The sequence below is a fragment of the Callospermophilus lateralis genome, chromosome 8, assembly GCF_048772815.1.
Source record: "Callospermophilus lateralis isolate mCalLat2 chromosome 8, mCalLat2.hap1, whole genome shotgun sequence".
Lineage (NCBI taxonomy): Eukaryota > Metazoa > Chordata > Mammalia > Rodentia > Sciuridae > Callospermophilus > Callospermophilus lateralis.
This window is the reverse complement of record NC_135312.1, coordinates 67,752,438-67,764,860: the sequence shown is the minus strand read 5'-3', so window position 1 is coordinate 67,764,860 and position 12,423 is coordinate 67,752,438.

The following is a 12,423-nucleotide window of genomic DNA, read 5'->3' as shown; positions in this document are numbered from 1 at the left end:
AAAGAAACAGATTTATTGATGGAGGTTTGGAGTTCGGCTGACGGAATTCCTTCCCAGCAGAATCCATTTTAGCAGGCGTGTGACTCCCTCCCCATCCAGATACAAGCAGCCAGGAAACCTTATGGACCTCTCAGGGGTCGTGTCTGTAGGGAAGTAGAGGGGATCCCCGACCCCCAACCCCCATATCACCAACGGTGACTCCGAAGGTCTTAGCCTCCAGTTTACCACAGCACTGGGGCTTAAATGGGACACGCGGTGGGGCTGCAAGTGTAACTAGATCTCTGGGGAACCGCTTCTGGTGAACAGGACCTGGCTGGCTGGCTGACAGGAGGAAGGGGGGTAAAGGCCAGAGAAGTGAAATGGCTCTGGACTGACAAGTCTGAGAGGCTCCCAGGAGACGCCTTACAGGGATTGCTATGGGCAGGTAGAGAGCAGAAGCTCCGCTCGGAGGGCACAGCTCCACCTACTGGAAGAGAAGAAAATGGATCTCTAAGACTTCAATATTTTTTTTTTCTTCTTCTCTCTCTGTTCCTTTCTCCCCTTTTCCTTCTCTCTTCCTTTCCCATTTCAAGTTTTATTGTTCTTTTCATTCTCCTCTAATCTATCTCTCTCTCCTTCTTTCTTTTTAAGAGCACCTTCATTCCCCTACCCCCCAACTTTCATCCCAAGCATTACGTCTTCCATTACGTGTAATTGTCTAAATGCAAATAGGTGAATGTCTCGAGGCTGTCTATAGGGCTCCTAAATACCTAGCTACTAACAGCACCCTGATCCAATCGCCTGTTAGTATCCACCTTCAGTAGAGCAATCTTCTAAAGTAGCCAAGACATACTAACCCTCGTACCATCATAGCACCTAACCTAAACCCATAGTCCTAAGAACAAACAACAAATCACTATATGCATACAGAACCTAGAAGCCTTTTATGAATTGAATGAATCAGCTTTAAAGTACAATAAAGCCCAACATTTCTAGGCATAATCTCCCACCACAAAGGAGAGACAACAGAGATATACAAAGCCAAAACAAATGTATAGGAGAAAGCAGTTACAAAGCAGTCAAACAGAGCTGGAAAGTAATGTGAACAACATGAAAAAACAAGGGAAAAAAGGATTACAAACAATGCAGGACAACTTAAATATACAGGAGGACCTAGAAGCATCAGAAACATGGACAGGGAAAGAAATCAAGGCATACCTAACTCAGATGGAATGGAATATTAGAGAAGACATGAGACAGCAAGTCCAAACATTGAAAGTATATTTTGAAAACGAACTAAACAAACAAATTCAAACTGCAAAGAATGAGCTTTACCAGGAGATAGAGATTTAAAAAAAAAAAAAACAGTAATCCTAGAAATGCAAGAAACCATAAACCAGATTAAAAACTCTAACGAGAATATTATAAATAGACTAGATCAAGTAGAAGTCAGAACATCAGATAATGAAGACAAAGTTTATCAACTTGAAAAGAATATAGTCAACACAGAAAAGATGCTTAAATCTCACAAGCAATCTATACAAGAGATATGGGATCTCATAAAAAAAACAAATTTGAGAGTCATTGGGATAAAAGAAGGCACAGAGGTTCAAACCAAAGGAATGGACAACTTATTAAATGAAATAATCCTAGAAAACTTCCCAGAGATGAAAGATGGAATGGATTGCCAAATCCTGGAAGCCTACAGGACCCCAAACATCCAAAACCGTAATAGACCAACTCCAAGACATATAATTATGAAGATAGCTAACATACAGAACAAAGAGAGAATATTAAAAGCTACAAGAGAAAGGAGGCAGATTACATTCAGGGGTAAACCAATTAGGTTAACGACTGATTTTTCATCACAGACTTTGAAAGCGAGAAGATCCTGGAACAATGTATTTCAAATGCTGAAAAATAATGGATTCCAACCAAGAATACTGTATCCAGCAAAATTAAGCTTCAGATTTGACAATGAAATTAAAATCTTTCACGATAAACAAAAGCTAAAAGAATTCTCAGCCAGAAAACCAGCACTGCAAAACATGTTGAGCAAAATACTACAAGAAGAGGAATTGAAAAATAGTGCCCAAAACTAACAGTGGGAGGTATCTCAGCAAAGGGGGAGAAAAATAACCAAAGAGGAAAAACTAGCCAAACTAAAATAAATAAATAAATAAACATGACTGGAAGTACAAACCATATTTCAATTGTAACCTTAAATGTTAATGGCTTAAATTCACCAATCAAGAGACATAGACTAGTAACCTGGATTAAAAAAAACAAATCCAACAATATGCTGCCTGCAGGAGACTCATATGATAGGAAAAGGCATACACAGGCTGAAGGTGAAAGGTTGGGAAAAATCATACCACTCACATGGCGCTCAGAAGCAAGCAGGACTGGCCATACTCATATCGAATAAAATCAACTTCAAACCTAAGTTAATCAAAAGGGATAAAGAAGGACACTATATACTGTTAAAAGGAACCATCCACCATCAAGACATAACAATTATCAATTTGTATGCACCAAACAATGGTGCTGCAATGTTCATAAAACAAACTCTCCTCAAGTTCAAGAGTCAAATAGACCACAACACAATAATTATGGGGGACTTCAACACACCACTCTTGCCATTGGACAGATCCTCTAGACAAAAGCTGAACAAAGAAACTATAAAACTCAATAATGCAATCAATAACCTAGACTTAACTGACATATATAGAATATATCAACCATCATCAAGTGGATATACGTTCTTCTCAGCAGCACATGCATCCTACTCAAAGACAGACCATATATTATGCCATAGGGCGACTCTCAGTAAATATAAAGGTGTGGAGATAATACCATGCACCATATCTAATCATAATGGAATGAAACTGGAAATCAATGATAAAGAAGGAAGGAAAAATCCTACATCACATGGAAAATGAACAATATGTTACTGAATGATCAATGGGTTACAGAAGACATAAAGGAGGAGATAAAAAAATTCTTAGAGACAAATGACAATACAGACACAACATACCGGAATCTATGGGACACAATGAAAGCAGTTTTAAGAGGGAAATTCATTTCTTGGAGTTCTTTCCTCAAAAAAAAGAAAAAACCAACAAATAAATGAACTCACACTACACCTCAAAAACCTAGAAAAGGAAGAGCAAAACAACAGCAAATGTAGTAGAAGACAAGAAATAATTAAAATTAGAGCAGAAATCAATGAAATTGAAACAAAAAAAAACCATTGAAAAAATTGAAAAAACTAAAAGTTGGTTCTTTGAAAAAATAAATAAGATCGGCAGACCCTTAGCCATGCTAACGAAGAGAAAAAGAGAGAGAACTCAAATTACTAACACACAGGATGAAAAAGGCAATATCACAACAGACACTACAGAAATACAGAAGATAATTAGAAAGTATTTTGAAACCCTATATTCAAAGAAAATAGAAGATAATGAAGATATCGATAAATTTCTTAAGTCATACGATCTGCCCAGATTGAGTCATGAAGACACACACAATTTATACAGACCAATAACAAAAGAAGAAATAGAAGAAGCCATCAAAAGACTACCAACCAAATAAAGCCCTGGACCGGATGGGTATACAGCGGAGTTCTACAAAACCTTCAAAGAAGAATTAATACCAATACTTTTCAAGCTATTTCAAGAAATAGAAAAAGAAGGAGTTCTTCCAAATTCATTCTATGAGGCCAACATCACCCTGATCCCGAAACCAGATAAAGACACTTCAAAGAAAGAAAACTACAGACCAATATCTCTAATGAACTTGGATGCAAAAATTCTCAATAAAATCCTGGCGAATCGAATACAAAAGCATATCAAAAAAATTGTGCATCATGATCAAGTAGGATTCATCCCTGGGATGCAAGGCTGGTTCAATATACGGAAATCAATAAATGTAATACACCACATCAATAGACTTAAAGACAAGAACCATATGATCATCTCGATAGATGCAGAAAAAGCATTCGACAAAGTACAGCATCCCTTTATGTTCAAAACACTAGAAAAACTAGGGATAACAGGAACTTACCTCAACATGGTAAAAGCTAAATATGCTAAACCTCAGGCTAGCATCATCCTAAATGGAGAAAAACTGAAGACATTCCCTCTAAAATCTGGAACAAGACAGGGATGCTCTCTATCACCACTTCTATTCAATTTAGTTCTTGAAATACTAGCAAGAGCAATTAGACAGACAAAAGAAATTAAAGGCATAAAAATAGGAAAAGAAGAACTTAAATTATCACTATTTGTGGATGACATGATAATATATTTAACAGACCCAAAAGGGTCTACAAAGAAACTGCTAGAGTTAATAAATGAATTCAGCAAAGTGGCAGGATAGAAAATCAACACACATAAATCAAAGGCATTCCTGTATATTAGCAACAAAATTTCTGAAATGGAAATGAGGAAAACCACTCCATTCACAATATCCTCAAAGAAAATAAGATACTTGGGAATCAACCTAACAAAAGAGGTGAAAGACTTATACAATGAAAACTACAGAACCCTAAAGAGAGAAATAGAAGAAGATCTTAGAAGATGGAAAAATGTACCCTGTTCATGGATAGGCAGAACTAACTTCATCAAAATGGCAATATTACCCAAAGTTCTCTACAGGTTTAATGCGATGCCAATCAAAATCCCAACAGCATTTCTTGTAGAAATAGATAAAGCAATCATGAAATTCATATGGAAAAACAAAAGACCCAGAATAGCAAAAGCAATTCTAAGCAGGAAGTGTGAATCTGGAGGTATAGCGATACCAGAGTTCAAACTGTACTACAAAGCAATAGTAACAAAAACAGCGTGGTACTGGTACCAAAACAGGCAGGTGGACCAGTGGTACAGAATAGAGGATATAGAAACCAATCCACAAAAGTACAACTTTCTTATATTTGATAAAGGGGCTAAAAGCATGCAATGGAGGAAGGATAGCATCTTCAACAAATGGTGCTGGGAAAATTGGAAATCCATATGCAACAGAATGAAACTGAATCCCTTTCTCTCACCATGCACAAAAATTAACTGAAAATGGATCAAGGACCTAGATATCAAATCAGAGACACTGCATCTGATAGAAGAAAAAGTGTTGGCTACGATCTACATACTGCAGGGTAGGGCTCCAAATTCCTTAATAGGATGCCCATAGCCCAAGAGTTAAATACAAGAATAAACAAATGGGACTTACTTAAACTAAAAAGTTTTTTCTCAGCAAGAGAAACAATAAGAGAGGTAAATAGATAGCCTACATCCTGGGAACAAATTTTTACCCCTCACACTTCAGATAGAGCCCTAATATCCAGAATATACAAAGAACTCAAAAAATTAAACAATAAGATAACAAATAACCCAATCAACAAATGGGCCAAGGACCTGAACAGACACTTCACAGAGGAGGACATACAATCAATCAACAAGTACATGAAAAAATGCTCACAGTCTTTAGCAGTCAGAGAAATGCAAATCAAAACCACCCTAAGATACCATCTCACTCCAATAAGATTGGCAGCCATTATGAAGTCAAACAACAATAAGTGTTGGCGAGGATGTGGGGAAAAGGGTGCACTTGTACACTGCTGGTGGGACTACAAATTGGTGAGGCCAATTTGGAAAGCAGTATGGAGATTCCTGGGAAAGCTGGGAATGGATCCACCATTTGACCCAGGTATCGCCCTTCTCGGTCTATTCCCTGAGGATCTTAAAAGAGTGTACTATAGGGACACTACCACATCAATGATCAGAGCGGCACAATTCACAATAGCTAGACTGTGGAACCAACCTAGATGCCCTTCAATAGATGAATGGGTAAAAAAAAAAAAATGTGGCATCTATACAAAATGGAGTATTACGCAGCACTAAAAAATGAAGAAATCATAGAATTTGCAGGGAAATGGATGGCATTAGAACAGATTATGCTAAGTGAAGCTAGCCAATCCTTAAAAAACAAATGCCAAATGTCTTCTTTGATATAAAGAGAGCAACTAAGAACAGAACAGGGAGGAAGAGCATGAGGAAAAGATTAACATTAAACAGAGACGAGTGGGGGGAGAGAAAGGGAGAGAGAAGGGAAAGCATATGGAAATGGTAGGAGACCCTGAATGTTGCACAAAATTACATATAAGAGGTTGTGAGGGGAAATTGGGGGGAAAACAAGGGAGAGAATTGAACAACAGCAGATGAGGTAGAGAGGGAAGATGGGAGGGGAGGGGAGGGGGGATAGTAGGGGATAGGAAAGGCAGCAGAATACAACAGTCACTAATATGGCATTATGTAAAAATTGTGAATGTGTAACTGATGTGATTCTGCAATTTGTATTTGGGGTAAAAATGGGAGTTCATAACTCACTTGAATCAAATGTATGAAAGATGATATGTCATGAGCTTTGTAATGTTTTGAACAATCAATAAAAAAAAATTGAGAAAGACTCCAAGTTGTCAACCCTGGTCTTATGCTAAGGCATCCTTTGACAGTCACAGCTCTCTTTTTTGAGGTACAGACTTCTGCCTGCAGTCAGAAACCCAATGTCCCTCGACAAACCCCAAGGCCTTCCTTTGAATCCTTGACATCATTCTGGAACCCTACCACAGGACTGCTACACTTACTGGCCTCTTTCTTCCTTTGAGAACATTCCCAGGCTTTCCCACCACCCACCCCAACCCCAGGCCACCATTCTCGCTTGACAGAAAGTAGTCTTTTTATTGGGAACTGGGATTAGAAAGAGTGGAAAATCTAAAACTGACCCTTAGTACATCTTCAACACCAACTTGGCTGCTGGCTAAATGGTTCAATGTTATTATGAAGAAGGGAAACAATGATCAAGAACCAAATGTGCTTCCTTTGACAATTCTGTGTGGTAGACCCCTTTATCCCCATTTTATGGATAATCCTATCCCAGAGAAGTTGAAACAACTTACCTAAAATTCTGTAGCTAATTAGAAATCAAACTCTAGATAGATCACAGACTTGCTGACCTATCATAGAGCCTTACTGGGATGCTCAGAGAGTTGAATTATTGTTCTAAGCACCCTTCCATTTACCCTACTTCCATTTACCCAAACTTTCCTTGGAATTCAAACAATATTTTAAAATCAAAAGTAGGAATCTACAACGGTAAAAAACTATTCAACTATTTTAAGATGCAATAAATGCTACAATGCAGATGCCCAATTATTCCACCTGAAAAAGGCCCAGCCTAGCCTCTTCCTATTATCGTCACAGTCTAAAGTTTCCTGAAATCAAAATAAATTTAGATCAATATTGGGAGAGTGTTAACCCACTCTGGACACTAAATTCTTCCCCAAAGTGGGCAGGAATTTTCGCTTGGCTTGAGCACCAATATCACTACAAAAAGTTGTGGGGTTTTTTGTTTGTTTGTTTTGATATCTAGGATGACTAAGTCAAGCCCAGATTCAGTGACCTAGATGTATCTTTTACTTACATAGTTTTCCCTACAATTTCAGGTGGCCTCAGACTGCAGAACATGCCCTGGGAAATCTCATGTAAGCTAGCTGTTCCTGAACTTCCATTTCCTCATCCATAAAAGAATTAAATTAGACTGCATAATCTGTATCATCTCCAGTTCCAGTTAAGTAAATGTCTTCAACTCAACATATGCAAAGTTTAACATCTCCTGTACCTCATCTGTGTTACCTAATAGAGAATGACACTTACAAAGTGCCCAAGCCAAAAGCCTGAAGTTATCCCTACCTCACCGAAATCCCCACCACACACATACACATATCAGTCACCATCCCCACATTTCTTTTTCCAGCCTAGATCCTCCCTCTGAACTCCAGACACATAGCTAAGTTCCTAAAATATCTCCACTGTACCACCAACAGACATTGCAATGGGAAAAGGAAAAGGCAGAGTTCAGAAAGTATTTGAGTTTAATAAAATTCTAAATACTGTAGATGATTTTAGCTTAGTTGAGAAAATTTTACTTGAGAATAACATCCTAAAATGTGATATGAAGAAAATTAATGACAAATTCAAGTTACCTTCACTGATATCAGAAGAAAACAACTCACCTAAAAACATGATTAAAGTAAACTAAGCATTTTTATTATTAAAATATGTTAAAATGAAGCTAATGGTGTCATAAAGACATACAAACAAAATGTCTCCAAAAATTAGGTAGGGAGGGGCAGGGAACAGGGAGTAGATTGTATATTTCTAGCATTATTGAAGGAAGTATATAGGAACCTATATATTTGAGGAACAGAAAACAAAAATGGTAGTTCACCAGGTAATATCTCTCTCTTCCCACCTTTGTGATACTGGGGATTAAACCCAGGATTGCTGAGTCACATCCCCAGCCCTTTTTATTTTTAGACAGGGTATCAGTAGGTTGCTGAGATTGGCTTTGAACTAATGATCCTTCTGCCTCAGCCTCCCAAGTTTCATTAGGTAATCTCATAGACAAAAAGTTTTAAGCATCCAAACTATTTGAGAAAAATATTGTTTTTCACTTTCTTGGTGTTTCTTATTTCTTGGATAACACAAATACCCCAGAAACAAAATAATCTAGACTCTATAAATTTTTAAATGGCTTTTCAGATGTATATCAGTAGCATACGGATTTAGATGGTGTTGTCCTCTGGTCTAGCTCCCTCTGAGCAAACTGACTGTTGCCTTTAGAGACATTCAACCTGAAAACAGATTTCTGCATTGCAGCCCAGCATGAGAATTAATCTAACCTACCCACGTTAATATTTACGAGTTTATATAAATAACACTGCAAAACTGCATGCCGAATAGTCAAGCACTTATATATACATATATACATATATCTGTGTGTGCGTATGTGTGTACACATACTCGAGTTTCAAACTTAACCAATTATACTCTCTCCGATGCAAAATGGTATAGCATAGGTCAGAGGGTCTCAGACTCACCACTACTGAAATTTGGGGCTGGATAATTCTCTGTTTTAATGCACAGGATGGGGCTAAAGATGTGGCTCAACAGTACAGCACTTGCATAGCATGCATGAGACCCTGGGTTCAATCCCCAATCCCACAAAAACACAAAACAAAACAATGCACAGGACTGTCCCATGCATTGTAAGATGTTGCAGCATCCCTGGCCTCTACCCACTAGATGACAGTAGCATGACTGATTTGTGGCAATCAAAAAAATCTCTCAGATATGCACTCATGTACCCTGTAGTACAAAAGCAGTGCTAATTCAGAAACTTGTTAAGTTACAAGTTGGGGCTTCAGAATCAGACTTTCTGGGCTTAAATTTTCATTCCACTTCTTACCAGTCATGTAACTGTCAACAAGTTACTTATTTGCCCTAATATCAGTTCCTCATCTATACAATACAGATTTTAATGGTTTCCACCTCAATTATATATTGTGAGGATTAAATATTCATAGTCCCTGGCATATGGTATGTGCTTAATAATTCAGCCCATTACTATGTGTTTTTGTCAGCTTTTTTGCTGCTGTGACTAAAAGACCCAACAGAACAACTGTAGAGGAAGAAAAGTTTATTTGAGGGTTCACAGTTTCAGAGGTCTCTATTCAAAGATGTCTGGCTCCATTTCTTGGGGCTCAAGATGATGCAGAACATTGTGGCAAAAGAGTGCTGCAGAGGGAAGCAGCTCACATGGTGATCTGGAAGCAGAGAGAGTCCACTTGCCAGATAAAAATACACCCAAAGACATGCCTCAATTTCCACTTCCTCCAGCCATACCCTACCATCTCAGTTACCACTCAGTTAATCCCTATCAGGGAATTAAATCACTGATTGGGTTAATATTTCTCCAATATGTCTCCTCTAAGCCTTCTTGCACTAACACATGAGCTCAATAGTAATAGTAACACTATTACTATTATTTCATTTCTGTAACCAACCCAAAGAGTGGAAAGAACTCCCGTCCATCAATAGATGAATGGTACAGTGCATAAATAGTGGAATATTATTCAACTTTTAAAATGAAGGAACCTTTCTACTCTGGAGGCTAAGACAAGAGGATTGTAAGAGAATGACACTTACAAGTGCCCAAGTGCCCAAGGCCAGCCTGCGCAACTTAGCAAGCTACTTGTAAAGCCATTTCATATGTATGCGCTCTCTTTGATCCTTATAACTGCCTTGTGTAAAGGAAGGTTGACAATTCGATGTGGGGAAAAGGTCTGTATTGGGCAAATCGAGCTTTATCTCTATTTTCCAGAAAAGGAAACTAAAACAGAGAAAAAATAAAAGGGATTACTTAAAGTTACACATACACAACACAAAGTGTACCATTCTAACCATTTCTAAACGCACAGTTCAATGGCATGAAGTGCATCCCTGTTGCTGTACAACCATTGCCACCACCCACCTTCAGAACTTCCATCACCCCAAACTGAAACTGTAACACCCCATGCTCCCTACCTGCGTCCCTTAGCCACCACCATTCTGCTTTCTATCCCTATATACTTGATTACTCTAGATGCTTTTTATAAGTGAAATCATACCATGTTTGTACTTTTGTGTCTAGCTTATGTGACTTGGCATATTGTCTTTGAGCTTCCTTCATGTTGTAGCATGTGTTTTTCCTTCCTTTTTTCTCTCATTACCGGGAATTGACCCAAGATTCAATCTACTCAGCTACATCATCTCTAGAAACTTTTTGAGATAGGGGCTTGCTAACTTGTCCAGGAGCCAACCTCTTGTCTTAGCCTCCAGAAAAGAAAAAGTCCTTTATCATTTTAAAAGCTGAATAATATTCCATTGAGCATACCATTTATATATATATATATATATATATATATACATATATATGTACATATATGGTGTGTGTGTGTGATATATCTCATACCATTCATCTATTGATGGACAAGAGTTCTTTCACTAGGCTAGGAAGTTGCTAAAGACTGAATGTGTTCCCCTCAAATTCATATGTTGAAAGCATAACCCCCATGTGATAGTATTATGAAGTAGGACCTTTTGAAGGTGAATAGATGATGAGGACTTGGCCAGTGGGATGAGGCCCTTAGAAAGTGAACATAGAGAGTTCCTTTCCTCTTTCTGCCATGTGAGATCACAGTGAAAAGAAAGCAGTCTAGAGCAATAGTAACAAAAACAGCATGGTACTGGTACCAAAACAGGCGGGTGGACCAATGGTACAGAATAGAGGACACAGAGACCAATCCACAAAATTACAACTATCTTATACTTGATAAAGGGGCTAAAAGCATGCAATGGAGGAAGGATAGCATCTTCAACAAATGGTGCTGGGAAAACTGGAAATCCATATGCAACAAAATGAAGCTGAACCCCTTTCTCTCGCCATGCACAAAAGTTAATTCAAAATGGATCAAGGAGCTAGATATCAAACCAGAGACCCTGCACCTGATAGAAGAAAAAGTTGGCTCCAATCTACATATTGTGGGGTCGGGCTCCAAATTCCTTAATAGGACGCCCATAGCCCAAGAGTTAAATACAAGAATAAACAAATGGGACTTACTTAAACTAAAAAGTTTTTTCTCAGCAAGAGAAACAATAAGAGAGGTAAACAGGGAACCTACATCCTGGGAACAAATTTTTACTCCTCACACTTCAGATAGAGCCCTAATATCCAGAATATACAAAGAACTCAAAAAATTAAATAATATGATAACAAACAACCCTATCAACAAGTGGGCCAAGGACCTGAACAGACACTTCTCAGAGGAGGACATACAATCAATCAGTAAGTATATGAAAAAATGCTCACCGTCTCTAGCAGTCAGAGAAATGCAAATCAAAACCACCCTAAGATACCATCTCACTCCAGTAAGATTGGCAGCCATTATGAAATCAAACAACAATAAGTGCTGGCGAGGATGTGGGGAAAAGGGTACACTTGTACATTGCTGGTGGGACTGCAAAAGGGTGCGGCCAATATGGAAAGCAGTATGGAGATACCTAGGAAAGCTGGGAATGGAACCACCATTTGACCCAGCTATCGCCCTTCTCGGTCTATTCCCTGAGGACCTCAAAAGAGCATACTATAGGGATACTGCCACATCAATGATCATAGCAGCACAATTCACAATAGCTAGACTTTGGAATAAACCTAGATGCCCTTCAATAGATGAATGGATTAAAAAACTGTGGCATCTATACACAATGGAGTATTACACAGCACTAAAAAACGACAAAATCATGGATTTTGCAGGGAAATGAATGGCATTAGAGCAGATAATGCTAAGTGAAGCTAGCCAATCCTTAAAAAAACAAATGCCAAATGTCTTCTTTGATATAAAGAGAGCAACTAAGATCAGAACAGGGAGGAAGAGCATGAGGAAAAGATTAACATTTAACAGAGACGAGTGGGGTGGGAGAGAGGGAGAGAGAAGGGAAACTGTATGGAAATGGAAGGAGACCCTCAATGTTACACAAAATTACATATAAGAGTTTGTGAGGGGAA